The sequence below is a fragment of the Corvus brachyrhynchos genome, unplaced genomic scaffold (genome assembly GCF_000691975.1).
Source record: "Corvus brachyrhynchos isolate BGI_N302 unplaced genomic scaffold, ASM69197v1 scaffold710, whole genome shotgun sequence".
Lineage (NCBI taxonomy): Eukaryota > Metazoa > Chordata > Aves > Passeriformes > Corvidae > Corvus > Corvus brachyrhynchos.
In genome coordinates this window covers 394581-411486 of record NW_008236029.1, presented here as the reverse complement: position 1 = coordinate 411486, position 16906 = coordinate 394581, and the positions used below count along the sequence as shown (strand labels likewise).

Genomic DNA, 16906 nt, shown 5'->3' with positions numbered 1-16906 from the left:
AGATGGTGGGGTCTAAGAAAAAGAGGCCAAACTGTTGTCCCTTGAATGAGTTCATTTCAAGATCCTAGAAGCAGGCACAGGTATGTGGATGGGCTGAAAAAGAGCACCCCAAACTTCCCACCATGTAAGGCAGTGTGACTCTGCCATAGCATGACCACACACAGAAACACAGCACTGTAAGACAAGCGTAAACCACAGAGGCATTCCTCCAGCCAGGGATTCCCACCCCATCTCCCTATCTGTCTATATTTGTCACAGACATGCTCTTTGACCACAAACAGGATGGTGATACACATCTTACCCTGCTCCCTGTAAGACATAGAAGAATGACATAACGGGGTGTTAAAACCCCTGAAACAGCTGGGAAAGCATTCTTTCAGAGCAGGCAAGACAACATCACACATGCTCCAAGAATCCAGTCCAAAGCCTTGGAATAATTCAAGCATGTGTTATGTTTTCCTGGACCCTGAGTGACTCCTAAACTCAAGGACTTTAAGAGATGGCAGCACAAACACCTCTGGGGCAAACAAACACTCATGTAAAGACTTACTTACAATTTCCCTCTCCCCAAATACACTTTTGGATGGAATCTGAGATAAGAATTTCTGAGGGAGGAGAATGTCAAAGAGAAGTCTCTGTCTTTATTCAAATGGGCATTGAAAGGTTTCTTTGTTTGGTATTTCAAAGCTGAGTTTATGACATTTAAAATTAGCTGACCTTGGAAATGAAACCATTGGTGAAAGCCTGTGTTTCTAAAGAAATGAACTACATGCAAAGATAGCAAAAAGAAATATAAATAAATAAGATGAATATTGAAAATGTTAACCTGGCCAGAGTGTAATGAGGCTATGTCTGTATTAACAAAGAGAGAACGCTATTAGGTAATAAAACAATAAGACTAAAATTTGTCTGATAAGAAGTCTTTAGGAATGAGAGAAACCCACATCATAGAGAGTACGTTAAGGTTTATTGCTGTGTTTTGTAAACTTTGCAAGTGAAAGATAAGGAGTGAAACTGATTAGAGCTATATGGCACTTTTATTTATAACTTTTAACAAAATGTATACTGTGTTAAAATATTTGTATCCATTAAATGTGGGCTCACAATTTAACATCTAAGCTATTCTCACTGAATTCAGCTTACTGAGAAATGCAAACACTGTCACATACATGGTAATTAGGTACAGATGTGATTATTTGACAAACAATCATAACGAATAATTGTCACTTCCTTGTTTATAAACCACTAATTTAAAACATGTGTGTGCTGACCTAACCTCACTAGTGCACCCTTTTCTAACGTGGGGAGAGAAGAGGGAGACACTTTCAAGCTGTTATCTTTTCTACAAGAAAACTAACCTTTTGTTCTCTGGTTCTAACTTTCTGCTTCACAGAGTTACTTTGCTCAGCAGCACGTTTCCCACTGGCTTCTGTTTTGCAACACTTGTCATGAAAAACCACTTTAGGAGAGAGGAGCAGGAGGAGAGAGGCCCAAGACATGGTATGTGGTTGATACCATTTCTTCCAGACATAGCAGTGAGAGTAATTTACATCATTAGAGTGCTGCACACTCCAGGATGTGAAGACTACACAAGTATCTTTTTGGTCAGAAGAACCGTAGCTCAGATTAAGGCAACAACTAAACTGAGAGAGATTTCTTGTGTGAGAGAATGAATCATTTCAGAGAGAGACCGACCCAAACTACCTTCTCACTTTGCACATAAGCAAAGTTTTCAGTTTGTTCAATAACACCTCCTGTGTTCATAAGAGACACATGAAATTTAGTTGTTTACATATTAGAAAGTAAGAATTTAAATTTGCCCATTTACATCTGTAAAATCAAAGGTAATTTCACTTCAATTAATGATGTTATACCAAGGATAAACAAGCAATGTCATCAGTAATACTTAAAATGGTATATTTCTAAGGTTGCACATGTCATATAACAGTGTTTACTTTGAAATATATTGTTTATCTGTACTGAAAAATGTTAAACCCAGTCTTCAAACAATTTAATTTAAGTTTGCAATCAAGTGCTGGTGTGGAGTCTCTAGGAAGAAAGAGCAAGACTCTTAGTGAATGTTTATGTAAAAAAGTACTGTTTACATTTCAGCTTCCCCTCAGAATCTCTAGAGTAATGTTTATAGAAAGCAGACAGCAAAGTTGTATAATTTTATTATAATGAATAATGCCATTTAAATTAATCATTATAATGTTTTCTTAGATCACCATTGGGAAAAATGGAGATAAAGGGGGTCTTGTACAATCACAGGTTGTTGAGTTCTTGTCTCTTTTTTATGGATACTTCCTATAGCACTATAGAAACCCCACTTTTGACATCCCTGGAGATGCTGCCAAGATCTTCTCTTCATAGTGATATCGGTGCTGCTCTCCATGCAGAGACTCTGGCTATGGCGAGGATGCAGGATGCGTGCACCCACACCCCTGGTCCTTGGAACGCTCTGTCTGGGAAGATATCAGAGCATACCACAGATTCCTCCCTGTCCACAACCCCAGGCTGTTTTTGAAAGGAAACCTATGTACATAGGAAGACAACAAGCACACAGATCTCATCCTGGAGCTGAGTGAGAACAAAGCCAAACCTGGTAACAAAACAATCAGATCTGGGATGTGAAATGTGAACTACATCCTCCTGCTCAGCAAGGACTCAACGCGCTCTTTGGGTGTAATTGACCTTTTATGCATCTGAATCTTCATAGAGCAGTAGAACATGCAGGTAACAGACTTTCCAACATTAATTACTACTTCTCAATTAATTAATACTATTCTCAACTATGATTTTGAAAAGTATTTATTCAACTCATACCTTGAGGCAGATTTTAAGGGCAAAACCCACTCAAGGTAAGAGAACTATATTTTTCTGAAAAAAGCCCTTGGTCCTGCTTCTGAATTTACCAGTTGATCAAAATGTTTCATACTACACTCTGAATGTTAGTGTCCTATCTAAGTCATGCAGAGAGTGTGCACAGCTAGTCTGTCCCCAGAAATGGCAGACAGCAATATTCTTGATCAACACATGACCATGTGTGGGACCACAGCACCTCAGAAACACCCACCTCAAGAGAGACTGGGGATTGTGCTCCAGTCTCCTCTCCAACAACATGCCACTGCATTGGCACTATCTTCCTTCCAATCCTCTTTACAACAAACTATACCACATACTACCGCCCCTCCCATCCCCGCCTTTTTCTCTCCCTCATTTTTATTTTGCTTCCATGACTCTGCACTCGCTCTATAGAGCAGCCCCAGAAGCTCATTCCATGAGAGGCAGTGGGACCCCAGCTGGACATGCCAGGTTGCAGCCTCAGCTGTGGGACTGAGACAGATGTGCCAATCTAACAGCTGAGGTTGTCCCAGTGGCTCTGACCATCCACGACAAATAAACAGCTGCTTTGGATCCCAGGACTGGGAGTAAACTCCAACTACCTCACCTCCTACTACCAAACCTCTCCTCCCTCCTCTTCTCTGTACTTTTTATCAAAGAGAGCAAAAGACTAAAATTTCAGCAGAAACAGTTTACTCTTCTCTACTAATAATCAAGATTAATCCAGATTAAGAGGCCCTGACCAGTATCTCTCATGAAAAAAGACTCAGGAAAGTCCCAAATAGATGAACTTTGCACAATCAGACTGTTTCCTAACCTTTCAGCTTCAAAACCCCGCATGTTTGGTTTTGGTTGGTTGTGTTTTTACCTCCTAATCTAAACTCTGTGTGTGTGTGTGTGTATTAGTTATGGAAATTAGCTATGGTGATCCAGGGTCTCTGTACTCAAATATTTGAGCTACTTGTGACTGCTTTACAATGACTTGATCAAGTTAACACCTTAGTGATCCTTGGGTCCATTTACTCTATCAAAATTAATACCATATTTTGATTCCATATTAATTCTACATGTTTTTAAATATGTCATTTAAGCGCATCTATTTAAAGGAGTTTATTTGGCCCCACTTTATTCTACAGAGAGAGGCTCATTTTCTGATTAAATTACATGATGTTTCCTCAGAGAAATTTCCTATGGAAAAATATGTCTACATTTAAAGCTAAATCTGTTTTTTTCTGGATTAGTCCCTAAATAAATGCAAATAATTAGACTTGATATGAGGAGAACTAGTACAATATAATTTGATTAAATTAGGAAGAAAAAGGTCAGAAAACAACCCTTTACTTCAGATTAATTCAGAAGAAGGAAAGCTCTGTTGATGCAACATCTGTCCTCCCCGATGCCCCTTAATGTCTGATCTCAGCATATTGAGACATCTGTTATTTCTGTGTATGGCTGGGGTCAGAGAAAGAAATTAGCTTCTTCATGTCCTGACACAACTGTGGAAAGAAAATTTCCAGTACGGAGGTCAACTTCTCCTCACCCTGCAAAAGACACAAATAAGTGGAAGCAAGGAATAACTGACAGATATGGTGAGAAATATACAAGTAGTTTAAAATTTAAAAAAGGATAAATTTAATTATTTTTCTCCACCATCTTAGGAGAAAGAGAAATGTAAACTCTAGAGTGTCAACAAAAGAAGTGGATTCATTTAATTTATTAATGTATCTTTGTCTATGGCACTGGGAATAACTTTTCTATGGGTGTATGGCAAAAGAGCACCAGGAAAACACAAAAGATGCAGTGAAAACATGAAATTCAGGGAATTATCACAGCTTTTTAACTTCACTTAAGCTGGCTTGCTAGGGTACATCAATCTGATGTGAAACTTTTCTGTGTCCTTGATTAACATATGTACAATCAATCTTAACCAAACACAACTCTCATACACCTGCTCTGGCTTTGAGAAAATTATTTGATAGGGTAGCTCTACAGAAAAAGTACTGCTTAGCACTTGACTCATAATTTTCACTGACTAATGGTACTGCTTACCCAGACCTGACTCCTACTTGCTTACTTTACTCAGTCTCTCTATTTGACCGCTGGAGGTTTGATGAAATATGAGATGCTCCTCGTACGATCTGTCTCACTGAAGCAGTCAGCAGTTCAAGTTGTCTCTTTCCTGCCCCCTACAATTTGTCTGCAGGTTTGTGTCAGAAAACAAAGCAAAATACATCACCACTGCAAAGGGGAAAAAAAGAGAAAAGTAAAACCACCAAAAAAAACCAAAAAACCAAAAGCACAATCAATCATACTAAAGGCTCAATGTATGTGGTTACCTTGTTATAGAAGTCTTAGCACCTTACATTTCAACAGCTCCTTCATAGCAAGTCCCCTGTGTGCAACTTGTTTCTTGAAAGCTCAGATGCAATTTTTTACATTCCTTTAGACTGGGGCTCACTCTACAAGTGGAAGAGCTCAATTACACATCCTCTTACTGGCCAGAAGCAATATAGTTGCAGAAATTTATTCACCATAGATCATCCATGGAATGAAAAACTGCTTACTGTAGAACTGTGTTACAGATATATGGTCTGATACACATTTCTTTCAGTCAACTTTTTCTTTTTGTAAGTTCCTTTAAAAACTACTAGAAATGAATTTGTAAAATACGTCTTTTATACATTAAGTAGTATAGAAGAAGAAAACTTACCATAGTTTGTCCATGAAAAATTGATTTTTAGAAGTACTTTACTGTATCACATTTTAAATATTTCTTGGGCGAGTATTTTAGTTATTCCAAGACTTCGTTATTCTTCCCTGTTGGTCAGAATGAAATCTCCATTTCTGTACCGCATTAGTTACATCAAAATGCTTGCTGTGTGACTTTGGGAAAGTCATTCTGATTAGTAGCAGATGAGTAACAGTCAGCTAAGATTCCTCCCTTACAGTGTTCAAAATCCTACTGAAATAAAGAATCATAGAAACATTAAGGTTGAAGAAGACCATCATCGAGTCAAACCTTTATACTCGCGTTTACTTATTTTCTTTATCTCTAAGGATTTTTTTCCACCATTGCGCAGAAAAATGACATTGATTCAACAATCTCAGAGTTTATGTAGGAACAAAGTACTTAAAGGTGTACTTTATATTGAAAATTGTATATATATCACTTTGTATTGAAAATTGAAAATATTGAAAATTGTATTTAGCATATAGGTAATTGTGATTTGTCATCACATTTCAATTTAGGCAGAAATAATGGGGAAAACAGACCAAAATTTTATCTAACAGTTCTACCAAAGCAATTGTGTGTGTTTTGGTGAACAGCAAGATAAACATCACATGACAATACCACACTGTTCCTTCCTGAAAAATGTTTAACACCTGGAGAGACTCTGGAAGGAAGTGGCAACGTCTTGAAAGTCTTCTCTGAAGAAGGGACGAAAGAAATAAGGTTGTGAAGCTTAAGGAAGAGGAGGATGGAAGAGAGAGAGTGGAACACAGTAGTCTTCCAGTATGCAGATCCTTGACACAAGAGAAATAATTATTTCATTGTAGATGTTGCTATTAGCTATGCCCACAAAAAAAAAAAAGAAAAAGAAGATGAAGGAAAGAAGATGAAGGAAGTTACTCAAAAAATGAAATAATCAAATACCAGAATAACTTGCCTGGAGGGAGGCTTGGGAGAGTCCACTGCTGGAGACTTTAAGGCCTGGATATAGAGCTGTCCTTGGGGACACAGGTAGACCTGAAATCTGCAAGCTGGATGCTACTGACTTTCCATTACCCACTGTGCTGTGATCTATGTCAGAACAGCAGGAGGGTAGAATCTAAATGCTGTGAAATTTCCCAGCTAAAAGTCCCTCAGTGTTTGCTTTGACTCTTCATTACTTGTGCTGAGGGAAAATTACTCTGTATTCTTTCAGGTCCTCCCTGGAAAGTTTTGAAAATGGAAGATTAATGACCAAAATGACAGCAAAGGAAATAATAAATCGTGAGAAATGGATATTCTTTGATAAATGTGTTTGGCTGCATGTGAAGATGGGTATTGATACAAGTAGAAACCATTTATCAAAATCTTCTGTGAGAAGAAATCAATGGTTTATTGAAGACAACAGGCTGCAAATTGGTGAAACAAACAACTCCTGAGGATTCCACCCATTGTTACAAACCATATGCAGGATTCATCCAGCTCCACTGTAGGTTATGGAGGCAGGGCCAGGTCCACTACTGATGCAGGCACTATTCAGCAGTTAATTACATCAGCTAAACATAGGTAAAGGCCAACAAAATTTATCATTTCATCAGGATGATTGTGGACTGAGCTGTATTTTCTCTCCCTATCCCGCTGGTTTTGTCAAAGACAAACCTGTCACTTTATGGATTCATTTCATCATGTATTTACAGTGCTAAGGTCAGCTCTGGCTCATTAAGCCAGAGGAAAATTTATCATTTCCATATCTAGAGTCACAGTGAAGTGTGTCGTTTTTGGCTCCATTTTTCTGACATCTTCAGTCTTCTATAAGACTCATTTCTATTTCTTTTTATCAGCTCTTGTTTAGCTCTTATTTCCATTGGTCTGAGATGTTCTAAAGTCTGTCATTAACTTAGCTGTCCTCCCACAGAATAGTCATTCCTGAGCAGCTTTTCATCTCTCTGTCTCTCTTTAACTTGGGTTGTTCGTAATTTATAAATGTGATAGCTGCTTTCAACAGAAACACTGGATGTAGCACAATGTGTGTTGGGGGACATCTACAGGCTGATTCCTGACACAGAAACTTAACACAAAAGCCTTTCCAGGCAAGTCAAGGACATCTCAGTCCCACCTAGGTTATCTTACTTTTTCCTTTTAATTAGTCAATCCTGAAAAGTTATATTCTCACTCCAAAAAGAAAAACTCGTGATTCCACATGACATATATGCAATTACAAGAAACTGCTTATTGTCATCACAATAGCAGGAAAGCAATTTGATCTCAGAGCACTAAACAATGTGATGTTACGCTATAACTCTTAGGTCTGAAGATTCTGGCAAACAAAAAAAAAAAAAAAGAAAATTAAATACTCTTGCCTCCAAAGCAATTAATGTTATACACTACGCGATATCATAGCTGTGAGGTAACCAATAGGTAAGTTTTTTACAATTTTTTCCTTTTTACTAGCTTCCAAAGATCAAACTCGTGAGAAAAATGGGAGGTCTACCCAACATGAAATGAATATGGATAAATCTAGCTGAAAATTCAATTTCCTACACGTAAAATGAACGTGTTTCTTCTCCGTCTATGACGATGTCATTAAGGCAACAACAATCAAGTCTTCAAGGAAATGCAGGAAAACATTTCCTAGTGAACCCAGGGATGTTGAGAAATAGATCAGGCCCGATTAGCCTATAAGAAGATACATATTTAAATGTATACAGTATATCATACTCAATGTTTGTATAAAAATATTTTGTGAGAGAGTTATGGATGAGCTTGGAGGATTTCCACCTGGAAAAATCCTGTGGCTTCCATATATCCTCAGTGGCAGGAATCACCTATCTACCAGTATAGCTGGGCTCATCTGTAGCATAACTTTGCTGGAAGGAATGTCCAGATGTCATTATGACGTGTTTAGTTTACATATTCTCCAATTCCCAAACTGTCTGGTCACATTTCACTTCAGTCACCACTGTTCAGAGCTCCCTCAGTTGGGATAGGGGACAAAGCAATTTCTTAATTCAAGATTCTCAGCTATACCTTCCTAGTAGTTAAGCATATAATGAGCCTCAGTCCCAAAAAAACAGGAGTAAATGAAGAAACATCCACAAAAATCATATTTTTGATCTGTGGCTCAGGGTTTGCCTGTTCAGCTCTGATTTACACTAAACACACAAGACCATGTTTATAGAGGTAAAATTTCCCTCATAATGAAATTTTCACTAAAATCCTAGTTTGTTGGGTTTTTAGTGGACAGAAGGAATCCAAACCTAATAGTAACCCAAAGACTTATAATCAGGAGGCAAAGGTTGCATTCATAGCACCAAGTAGATCAGTTCTGTTCTCTCCTCTGACATCTCATACCCAGATTTCTGCAGCAGCTCAGCTGCACGGGTGCCAAGCAACGAGCACAAAAAAGGTTTGTGTGCTTTCAGCAGACGTTCATGACTGTGCTCCGAGTGCTTACGCAGCTGAGCCATTGGCAGCATCTTATTACACATTTTCCAGCAGAGAAAATGTTTGCCAGACCATCGATTTCTTTTTCTTCACATGTGCCAATGTGTTCAAGCGGCTCCACGAGTTTGTTGGGTTTTTAGTGGACAGAAGGAATCCAAACCTAATAGTAACCCAAAGACTTATAATCAGGAGGCAAAGGTTGCATTCATAGCACCAAGTAGATCAGTTCTGTTCTCTCCTCTGACATCTCATACCCAGATTTCTGCAGCAGCTCAGCTGCACGGGTGCCAAGCAACGAGCACAAAAAAGGTTTGTGTGCTTTCAGCAGACGTTCATGACTGTGCTCCGAGTGCTTACGCAGCTGAGCCATTGGCAGCATCTTATTACACATTTTCCAGCAGAGAAAATGTTTGCCAGACCATCGATTTCTTTTTCTTCACATGTGCCAATGTGTTCAAGCGGCTCCACACAGGTGAAACAGTTTCCCATGTGAGGCTGAAGAATTAAGGATGTGGGCAGCTCTTTGTGGAATACAGGCATCTACTTCCTGTGACTGTATTTCTTTAAATCACTGACTAATGCCAATATCATCTTCCTTTTTCCTATCTCTGCAATGACTGAACTCTGATGAAGAGTGACCAAAGGGATAACTAGTGGAGAAAGGGAGAGGAAGCACTGAGGAGAAGCCCTTTGTAGACTCTTGTAGTCTGTTCAGACTTCTGCAATCGAGAGCTTTTGAAGCACAAATAACATGGTATTCCCGTTTGAGTCTATCCTAGACCTGGAAAAAAATACAAATTAATTTTTGGTTGGTAGTTAAAGACTCTAATCAACGGGGTTAAGGTGGTATTAAGGTATTTTGCAATTTTCCCTGAAACACTGCAGAACATATTTTTAAAAACACAACGTGGTAGTGTTATTTGATATGAAGCTCATCATAGAGGTTTACAGCCATAATTTAGTTGTTTATTAACTTTCTTCTTGTAATTATTCACTTTCCTTTCTGGAATAACCAATTTTCAATTTGCTTTCCTAACATTTCTTGTTGAAATACAACCAATCTATGTGAAAGACAAAAACATTAAAAATATTTTTCTTGTATCTAGAGCAAAAGGTAGGTTCAGTGGTGTGTTGGTGATATTCTTGGTTATTCCAAAAATACATTGCACAGTCCCAGGCCAAACTTCAGAAAGTTGTTTTAGTAATGAAATTTTATCCATGCATTTAAATGCATTCTTCCCTAACAGAAACCTGAGATAGACAGATTACAATACCATCATTAAAGTCTGGGTCAGATTTTAATATAACAGCACTTTCTATATTAAAAATATTTATCTGTACCACATGCTCACATTCCAGACGTGTATATAATACAGCTATTTCTCCCTCTCAAGGTTTTCAGTCAGCACACGATTCTTCTGAAGGTACTGAAAAACAGCTAACTTGCAGATGCAAAGTCCCAATTGTTAAATGAAGCCATATTCATTATTTATTTTCCTGAGAATCTAGAAAGTGACAGCTCTCTGCAGGTCGTATAGTGATGTAAGAGAAGCAAAGCAGGAATTGGGCCAATATGAGAATTGCAATGCCATTTCTGAGCAGCTGAATTGTCAGAAGGACCATGCACAAGCTCAGATGTTCTACCTTCACAGCCAAAAATTATAATATTTTAAATGTAGATTTCTTCCTAAATCTGCTGATGTGAGATTTAGGAAAGAACTTCTCTTTATATGCCCACAAATACTTTACTACCTTGAGGACATCATAAAACATGAAGCAATCCGCCGTGGTTCAGAAGTTCAGAATGGGGAATTATTATATATTCCATTTCAATGTTAACATTTTAGCATCCATTAATTACAGTGTTTTCTAGTAGCAGACACACTGCAGTTCTTGGAAGATAACTTGTCCTCTGAACACCACCATGTTAAACTAAAGGGGAGAGCAGGTTGCCAAAATGCTCTAGCAAATCACGATATGCAGCTATGGAAAGGGCCAGTGAAAAAAGTCCTTGTAAGACAGAAGGACACCAGCGTAGGGTCAGTCAAGAGCTAGTCAAAGTCAGCTCTGCTTCTGTTAGTTTTGTGTCTCACGGGAAAAGTATCTAACAGGCCATCCAGTAACATCTCTTGGCATCTCTTCCTTCTTCTGCAACAGATATGGAAACCCAGCGCTGCACTATGGAAGAAAAGACATGACAGTGACAATAGTCATGGGCACAGCTACCTTGTATTTCTTCACAAAATGCTCACTAAGATAGTCCCTATCAAAAGCTAAGGTTTACATCTTCAATCTTAAAATCACACTAAGGTATCAGCATGGTACAGTATGCCTTTATAAATTGATTCCCTGAGGATAATCTCTTCACAGGGATGAAAGACACCAGCTTTCAGGTTTTTTTCCAAGGGAAATATTTGCCTCTGTCAGGCCAAGGCAAGGTCTTAGAAATGTCTCTTGTCCCTCATTAGACTCTTTCAGCAGGTACAAAAGGTCTTGAATGTCCATAAGATACCTTATTTTCCTGAGAAGAGGTAAGGTTTTCAGGCACAGCACACCTACTTTTCAAAAGGCCTTTACTTTATTTTAGTAAGGGATCTGTCATAATGCCATCCTGTGCAGTCTGATAACACAGCCTACTTCTTTACACAAAAGCTGAGGTTTCACTATTGCATCAACTGGCCATCAGCACTCTGATGGTGTAGCAGCTCTGTGTTATCTCCAGTACTGTACAGACAGCTTTCCTGGCCATCTTTCTGAATGGGTGCCATGAATTGCTGTCTAGCCACTTCTCTTGCTATTACCCTATCACCTCCTACATCCTTTCATATGATGGAGACCTCATTCCACACCCCATCCCTCAAAATCTGTCTTTCTCAATTGCTCCTCTGTCCTCTTCCCTTGACTAACAAAGGCAACCCATGCCCCAAAAAACATGCTTTTTTACTTCACCTATGTTGTCCTTACCCTAGAAACCTTGAGAGAAAAGCAGATTATAGGACTAGGGGTGTTCCTGGGTGCTATGAACAGACTAAAGATCACAGCAGGAAGTTATCAGCATTCAAGTGACCAGCACTCAATTACACCATCTGCAAAAACTGCTTGCACGAATCTCTTTGTAGCACAGGTCTTCTGAGCCTTAAGGCAAATTGGACAAAAAGGCATAGACCAGATTGTGTCAAACTCCTGGAGAAATTTCTACTCCACAAGTAAAAAGCCACAAGCAGGGACAGCTGTTGCTTTGCCAGGATAAAAAGATGACTGGCGTGCAGAGAGATCACGCATGAAGGAAGTCTTCAAGGAGGCACAGGGAGGGACTGCATCTATAGATTGAGGACTAAATCTATTGGGTTAAACTGAGTTGCAACAGGGAATGTACCCAGGCCCAGGGACTCAGTTACCTTTTCTATTAAGTTATTAAAATAGCCTCTGAACATGTTTCGGCTTCCCAAACAATCTGCTTTTCTCTCTCCTGTGCATGTTTTTGGAGCCTGAATGAGCCACTGTCGCTGTCAACAGGCAGCTGTCCTGCAAATGACCACTTAAATGTGAGGGGTGGCAGAGTACAATAATGAGAGTGAGGGCTAATCCACTTCAGGATTCAGTGCCAGAGAATGGACATGGACCATTTTAGCCAGAGTGGATGAGAAACCCATGGACCGTAGCTGCAGCTCTAGCTAAGAGAGACAAGCCAGGAAAGCTGTCGCAGGCAGAAAGCCCAGCTGAACAACAGGAGACAGGCATTCATCCTGCTGCATCCAGCACTAAGCTGCTCTCGCTATCCTTTGAGGCTGAACAGCCTCAGTCAGGCCTCCCTCCCTTGGCTGGAGGCTCAGCAAGCCTATTCCAAATGATCTCCTTAAAATAGTATCTCCTGCGTGCTGAAGATTTGCCCCAGAATGTTGTAACTCTATGCAGCCCTACTGCATTCACTTTTAAAGGATTCATGTATCAGCAGTGCACCACAGCGTGGGAACTCCATGTATCATTAATCCTGCCTGGGGATAGGAAAATGGTGTAGGTGACCTTCTGAGATCTTTCCTATCCCTTTCTTCTATGATAAATATGGATTCGGGATGCAAACTTTCCATTTTCTTTTCTTTTCTTTTTTTTAAGTCATTCCCCAATTTCTATACTTCACCAAAAAGAAAGATATTTAAGGAGACAATCCAAGCCATGCTCATTTAATGCCTGAGAAAATAGATAGGTCTGCCAAGGTCTGTCAGGCTCTGAGACCAATCAGGGAAGCCAATTTTAAATTCTATGGATGTCCCAGGAGAATGCTTTGCTAATATTTATATCTCTGCTCCGATTTGGGTGATTGCCCAACCTCCTCAGCTGAACTCATCCACTAACCCAATGTCAAGAGAAAATAGACAGTGCCCTCTCCCTTGTGAAAGCTGCACCACAGGGTATCCAGCCCAATTCCAAGTCACAAGCAGTAGCCACCAGGAACAAAAGATGTGCAAGTCTAACTGCTCTTTTGGGTCAAGAGACTTGGGGTTTTGTTGTGCTGGTGCTTGCTGAGACTTCCAGTGATGCTCAGAGTATCAAAACAATTTATTTATGGTTTCACATCTAAGTTCTGAGACATGATCACTGAATATATAGAAACATGGTTACTTTCACTTAAATATTATGGGATTCCTCCTGGGTAGCAGGATCAGGGTGTGCTTTCTCAGACAGGATATGGAGTATCCAGTTTCTTCTAATGCTACGGAATCAGATGTGCCATTACCAGCATAAGGGAGACAAAACTCAATACAAGAAGATGCTGACAGAGGATTTCTTTCCCTCATTCATCCAACCATGGTCTATCAGTCTGCAATGTAAAGATATACTATGGATCAAAAAAAACCCATAAAAACTTTTGAACCTGCAGAAAAAAAATCAAACCAAACTCTAATTATTTTCGTTGATCAGTGGCACAAAAGAGCTTATCAATATGAAGTTTACCAAAAGTTATATGTAAAATCAAAACATCATAATGACCATGGCCACTGAGCAACTTTTCCAAACATCAGAAGGTTGAAACTCTTCTCTACATTGTTATTGACCAAAGCCGAGTGAAAGAAGAGAAGGAACATCTTCTTTATTTGAGAATATTATTTTAGGCCTCCTATAACTATGTCTTTAAGAAAGTCCTTTTAGAAAGCAGAACTAAGTAAGTTTGTTCTTGCTGACCTTTAAGCAATAGACTCCTGATTTTCCAAATTCCCCCAGCTTTTCCAGATAAATTTATTTTTAACATGACAAGTTGTTTAAAGGCAAGTGGTCCTTTTAAAGTCACATGTTAATACAATGAAAAGAATTGTCAAAGGTCCCTCATGAAATATGAAGTAATATTTCATATTTATTGAAGTATTTCATACTTCATAAATCAAAGGCTCTGCAGGTAAATGAAAGGAAGTCCCATCTCCTTTTTACCCACCAAAAAACCTATAATTGCAGAAATATGATTTTCACACCCTAACTACTGATTTTTAAACATCAGAGTGACCAAAAACTTTCCTGTTCTAAAGTATTATATTAAAAACGCAGTAAATTCTAGGAGAATGATTTCTTATACATCAAAGCTGGTGAATAACTTCCATACAAATTGACTGAGTCTTTCCCAATATGGACACAACAACCTTAAACCACAGCATAACTGGAACTATAAACATGCATTGCACACACAGTCTGCATCCACGATGGATTTCTAATCAGAAAATTCAATATTTCATATTTCACTGATAAGTGAATGACAGACTCTTTATCTTATACTTGAGAGGGAAATCTACTCATTTCTGGTAATTTCTTCTTTTTCAGCTCTGGGTCACAAGAATTTCATCCATGTCTGGGAGATGTTCCTGACAGTCTCACTCATTAAGGCTTATGGAATTCTTTTACAAACCTCACAGCAAAACCTTTGTCACAAATTTGAAGTAGAACTGAGGAAAACCAATCTGTTTTTTTGTTACAGCTTAGAAAAACAAATCCTGTTACTCCCCTTTTGCGGGTTCCTTCTGCTCACAGTGTGAAGGTCTGTCTCTGCTAGACCAGCTAATTTCTTGCATCACCTTCTGTTACACACTCTTACAAAAAAAATTTTGCATTTCAGGTGTGATTATACTATTTCTCAGACTGCAGTCACACAAGCTGTTGTGTTGGGTACAGATTTAATCATTCTATGATGCCAACAGGATATAAGATTTGTTTGACCATTTTATGATCCAGATTGATAATGAATTGGTTTTTATAGCAGGCATAAATTAAGGAGCAGGAATTTCAGGCAGGTACAGAACTAACAGCTAGGAGTGAAGAGAGGATGAAAATTATATAAATCAGATAATTTTTTTCAGTTAGCTTGTGCAAACAGGCTGTAAGTGCATTTGGCAAGTTAAAAAGCTGACCAGAGAACTTAAAAAAGGAGACATCCTGGTACAGAGGTCAGATTTACATCTTGTTCAACAGCAATTTTAGCAGCACAAATGAAGAGAGAGGGAACTGGGGCATGAAATGGGAGTTGTGACTGAGGGTGGGGACAAGGAGGCTGGAGGAAAGGGTTTCCTAAACCAGAGTCTCTGCCATGGCTACTATGGAACCTCATTCTTTTCAGTGATTCCCACATTGGTTTACCAACTCCAGTATCAGATATTCAGGAGCAACACTGGGCTCGGTACCTGGGCTCACAACACATGATCATACAAACCTCAGCACAATGAAAGCTGTTTGCATCCTCCCCTTGGGAGCACAGCCCCATCAGCCTGCTGCCCACTGAGTGCCCGCTGCCTTCCTTTTGAGGAGCTGGCAGGCCACTTTCCCAGACAGGGCAGTCACCTGCCAAACATCTCCACAGGCTCTTCAGAGACTAACTTTGACAATTCAGGACCCAATCCCCAAAACAGTTAATAATTTCTTACAGACTTATCACCTTCTGTCACAGATTAGCTATTTTCTCACTTTAAAAATGTCTGTCTCTCCCCTGTCAGATCAGTTCCCATGTCTATACAGCTCTCCTACACATGGTTAGAAATTTCATGTTGTGAATGGAGCTTTCTGTCCTTGCTAAGCTGGGGGGTGACTGGGTTCCTGCCAGTGTTTGCACAGCAGCCTGCTAGAAGGGAAGACAGCCTGGCTGGCACTGGAAGTACACCCTGATTGGCAGAGTAGTTTCATCTGAAGAAAAGATGTCATTCTTCCTTAATGGTAGTATTCCAAAGGTATTGAAAGCTTTTTCAAAATTCACAAAAGGCAGATGCATCTCACAGCATAGAAAAGTGTGTCTTAAAAGCCAGAGCAAAGGAGGAGAGAGTGCTGAAGGAAGCAAATCTATTCCTCTGCGTTGCCAAGAACTCCGGACTAACCTTGCTTCGTATTGCCACTACTCCCTGTTTCTAATCCACATTATGGTAATTGATATGAGTAGGTAAGAGCCCAATAAAAGTGATATTAGCAGTTGCAAGTGCTGGCTCCACCTTACAAGTAGAAAGATGTGTTTCCTCTCCCTCACAGGTGGTCAGAGTGTACACTGGGAGGGCCATGAGGGGCACTGGTGGTCATAGACTTGTTAGGAAATGTAAGCCTATTGAAATCCATCTTAATCCACAAAACCAAGATAGCACTACAAAGTACTCTGCCTAAGAGGGAGCTGGCCTTTCTACTTCTTTAATCCACACAAGGCAGTGGCTTATAAGCTTTTAGGCATTAGTGCCAATGATCACTATTTCAAAATGTCAGGAATACTATTTAAAGTCTTAGTCCCTTTACCACCCTACCTCCCCTTGTTTTTCTTTTTCTTGCATTCTTGAGAAACTGAATGGGAATTTAAATCAGTTCCAGTTCACCTCCCCCTGTGACAGATTTCAGCTTCCCCAGAGCAATACATCAGTGTGCTGTGAACTGTCTGTTAGGCAGTTCACTATAGGT

At 39.4% G+C, this 16906-nt stretch overlaps 1 long non-coding RNA gene across 1 annotated transcript; it reads right to left on the bottom strand.

The window, feature by feature from the left end:
* Positions 1-950: 950 nt before the first annotated feature.
* Positions 951-9108, bottom strand: LOC108445995. Its single transcript, XR_001861092.1, has 3 exons — positions 5181-9108; positions 4919-5082; positions 951-4385 (listed from the first exon to the last, which is right to left on the bottom strand). It is a non-coding gene; the product is annotated as an uncharacterized LOC108445995 (long non-coding RNA).
* Positions 9109-16906: the final 7798 nt, after the last annotated feature.